At 32.4% G+C, this 4,451-nt stretch overlaps 1 pseudogene; it reads left to right on the plus strand.

Moving 5' to 3' along the window:
- Positions 1-188: 188 nt before the first annotated feature.
- LOC143602831 (protein root UVB sensitive 5-like) lies at positions 189-3,307 on the plus strand (annotated as a pseudogene).
- Positions 3,308-4,451: the final 1,144 nt, after the last annotated feature.

Here is a 4,451-nt window from a genome sequence, read left to right on the forward strand (position 1 = left end):
ACATGATTTAACTAGAAAAACTAACTGGGTTTGGGCAAAGAGGACAAACTCGTTGGATTGTAACCGTAAAGGATAAAACAGATCAATATTGAAGATAAAGGAGAAGAGTGAAATTAGGTGCAAACATAAAGGATAATTTCTGTAATTCTGTCATAATATTATTTACCTTTTTTTTTAATGTGATGCAGCATCTTTGATCTTTGTACACCCATATATCCTGCATATTTCCTTCCACTAGCATCTCTAGGGAATCTTGCTAAGGTATTTGATTGATATAAATATATCTTGATGGGGAACTTCCATATATACCCCTACAAACTTGAAAAATATCATGTATACTCATGTAAAACTAAAAATTCATATATGCTTTTACAAACATACCAATTCATTAAAAACAATTTAATAAATGACCATTTTACCTTATTTTTCTAAAACTTAAATTTCCATATATGCCCCCATTTTAACTTATTTTTTTATTTACCCATGTTTTCCTTAACTTTTTTTTACCAATTTTTAACTTAATTTATTTTACTTTTACTCCTAAAACAATAGTTTTCTCAAAACTGACTGCTTATCATTCAATTATCATGTGGTTATACCTGGTTTGGTTACTTGATTAAAGTTCGATTACTTGATTGAGTTCGGTTATCTAATTCGAACATCGATGTTCGATTATCTTCCGTCGAGAGAACAAAAAGGAGAGACGTGGTTTGGTTCAGCTTGCTTATCGTCGCTGTCGATCAAAATCAAATAAAAAATAGGGGTTAAACAATTATATATAAAGGGTTAGAATGGCCATTAGGTAAAATTCATCAAAGTTGGGTATATATTACATTTTTAGTTTAGGTTGAGTATATATGAAATTTTTCAAGTTTTTAAGGGCATATATGAAATTAATCCATTCTAGATTATGCCACATTAAATGCTTATTTAATATTTGTGCATTTGTGTTAGGTATTTTAGAGAAAAAGGTATTCTTTGTGATACTTGAAATTAGTTTTGTGTGATTGACTATTTGATCAGGCTGTAGCAAGAGGGCTAAAAGATCCTTCTTTTCGGGTGATTCAAAATCATTTTGCTGTTTCTGGAAACCTTGGAGACGTGGCAGCAAAGGTATGCAACAAAAGTGAACCGAACAAACATAAATGGAACATGTTCGTGTTTAACTTTAACCAAATAAATAACAGGCCATGGACAATTAAACGAATGCGGTTTTCTTTTTTGTGTTCGCTCGTCTAACTTTAACCGGACAAATGATCGAACATGGACATTTAAACGAACACAGTTTTCTTGTTCGTGTTTGTTCGTTAAGAAAATGAATGTGTTTAAGGTTCACCGGACGTAAAAACAAGAACTTAATTGAAACATAGATGAACAGTTATAACTGAACCAAAACTAGTTAAAAGTTAACGTGGAAAACTTTTGTTGGGCCTAAAAAGTTATTAAAAATAGACTCAATTGAAGTGAGCCAAAATAATTTAAGTGAATATATTAACGAACGTATAGTAGCGAGCTTAAACAGCAAACATAAATGAACTTAAATGAATGAACATAAACAACATTAAATGAACGAACGTAACAAACACGCTCAAAGAAACGTAAACTAACGAACATAAATGAACGTAAACGAATGAGCATAAACAAGTAAGAAGAACGAACATAAATGAACAAACCTAAACTAACGTCAACTAACACATATTAATGAACCAAAATGAATGAACATAAATTAGTTTTTATTGAAATGAACATAAACGGAAGAACTTAAACAAACGTAAACTAACAAACATAAATGAATGCAAACGAATGAACGCAAAAGTTCCTAAGTGAATGAACGAGACATGCATCCATGTTCGTTTGTTTAACAAAATGAATTACGTATTTTGTTCATGTTCGTTCATCTAAAGAAACATAAACAAACTTCCCGCCGAATAGTTCACTGAACATTCGTTCATTTACAGGCCTAGGAATGCCTATAGTCACTTTTACATATTCGCATTCTATCAAGTTGTTAACTACACATGTCAAAAAAAAGATAATTCATTATTTGATTAAATATTTTCAGGAAGAAGTTTGGGAAGTATCCGCACAGCTCATGGGCCTTGGTCTTGGCATATTGATCTTGGTAATCATAATGAGAACATTGCATATTAATGAAACAAATTTAAAGATGTACCCGACATTTTTTTTGGTTAACATAACCTGACCCTGACCATTTGACCAAATTAAAATTGACTCGTTACCTATTCATCCACATTACAACACCTTATTGCAGTCGGCACCTGGCCTTGTGAATTCATATCCGGTCCTAGCATACATGGATGACAATGCGGCTTTTACACCTCTTGGCTTCGTTATCAGTCTCTTTCAGTTCTTCAGTTTAATACAGTGAGATATTATAAGGTTATTCAAGATTATAAGTTAAATCTGAACTTAAGTTTTAACTTTTTAAACCCTTTGGTTATTAAGGTAAATCTAAAGCGGGCCCGGATCTTGGTGAACTTGCATGTCTCAACTTCAACAGTATTGGGTAACATTTGTGTCTTTTGATGTATATATAATATGATATTTTAGCATGTAGTATATAAGTTTCTGATTTTTTTTTTAAATTAAGGACGTGAGGAATGCAATAAAATGGAAATATCTTATCATGGGAGAAATTTTCAGTACCACGATAGTTTTTGGCGTGTCTTTGTCCGACATGCTCGCTGGTGAAACATCAGGCCTCAAGGTATTGCCTTAACAAAGTTTTTACTTTTTACTGAAGTCATATTCTGTTTCTATTGAAGGGTATTTTAGTAATTTGAGTGATAACAGATGATAATGTTACTGGTTTTTGATAGGTGAAGAAGCTTCTGGAACTTTAATCCAAGGAGAAATATACTCTCTTGTTTTGAACCCAGCAGCCTTTCAAAGATTTTGAAATCTTGTCTCATTTAAGGTATGCATCTTACATTTTACTTTTCTTTTTTGTTTAGCAATATAATCTTTGGAAAAATATATCTTCACTCATTTTATTATCTAGTAAACATGACCACATATTGTTCCTGTATCCTAAAAACCATAGGATGGAGCTACAAGCCTCTCGGTGTTGCGAAGTGTTTGGCAGGCATATTGGCTCTACAAGAATCACAGTAGACAAGAAAACATGTTTGATCAGCTTCAAGAAAGCCTGAAAGAACTAGATCACCAGTTTGATCAGTTTTTGCAGCAACTGAGAGACGTTGGATGGGACATGAATAGTATAAATTTGAGAGTTTGTAATGATGTTTTAATCGAAGATTTTCGGTGTATTGAGGATAACATTTGAGTTACATTTTACAAATTAACTAGTAGCAAACCCGCGCGATGCTGCGGCGACGACATATTGCAACACGGCTACCTCGTTTTTGTTAGTTTATCAATCATCTCGTGATATATTGTGGGGCCAATTTGAAGGCAAGGCAAGGCTTGTCCGCCATTTAGGGCCCGATTAATAAAATGAAACCATTTGATGTTTCATGCAGACTCGTTTAACTTAATGAGTAAATGAAAGTGACCTACTTCATTAAAAAAACAAAACAGTGAAAAACAATTATTAAAGAACTACTAAAATGCAAGAGCAAGTCAATTGCTAGCTTAACATGAAAATATGAATTAACACTCATTTAAAGTATCTCTACATATAATATTAAATATAGAATATGAAAAAGTAGAAAGAGATCTAAACTCAATCACGATAAATTCTATGTGCATGATAACAAGTAAAAACTAATAAGTGTACTACCAATATCTCGCTTGTTCTTGTATTATTCTTGTTGGATCATCAAATGTTTACACCATACACGAATCAGGCTAATATCCAGGCCAAGATACAAAGAAAAATCCGATAACTTTTTTATTTCTTATTGTTTAAATCTTATCAGAACATCGCACAAAAATCCACCTTTACTATTACCGAACGATTTGAAGTTGAGCTTGAACACAAAAATTTTCCTAAATGCAAATGCAATATCTCTTTTTTTTTTCCTTGTGCAGCATACCAAATTACTATGTCTCTTCTCTTCCACTTTCTCCACTTTCTTTTTATAAAATAACGTCTATGGAATTCAATTTTCAATCCACAGACAACAGTTTGAGACATTAAGAACATAACCTGCTAGTACATTTTCACCAAAATAATATTGCTCACATTTAATCTATTGAAATGGCTAAACATTACCCGGTGGAGACTTTTCATTAAGATTAGTAAACAAGCTGACTTTGATCTTAACCTTTTAGCTCCTTAGGATTTGTAAACGAGCTAAGCCCAAGCTCAATATTTTAGCTCGTTAAGATTTATAAACAGTCGACGGTTCATTTATAGCCCTACCGTCGGTACATTTTATTTTTTTAGTAACAAAGAATCTCAAAGACAACAATTAGAATTAGGATTTCATCGCTGATATCATGATGTAATGGTACGTGAATTAGAA

The sequence above is a fragment of the Bidens hawaiensis genome, unplaced genomic scaffold, assembly GCF_021521415.1.
Source record: "Bidens hawaiensis isolate Kalapana, Puna unplaced genomic scaffold, B.hawaiensis_p1.1 tig00059907_1, whole genome shotgun sequence".
NCBI lineage: Eukaryota > Viridiplantae > Streptophyta > Magnoliopsida > Asterales > Asteraceae > Bidens > Bidens hawaiensis.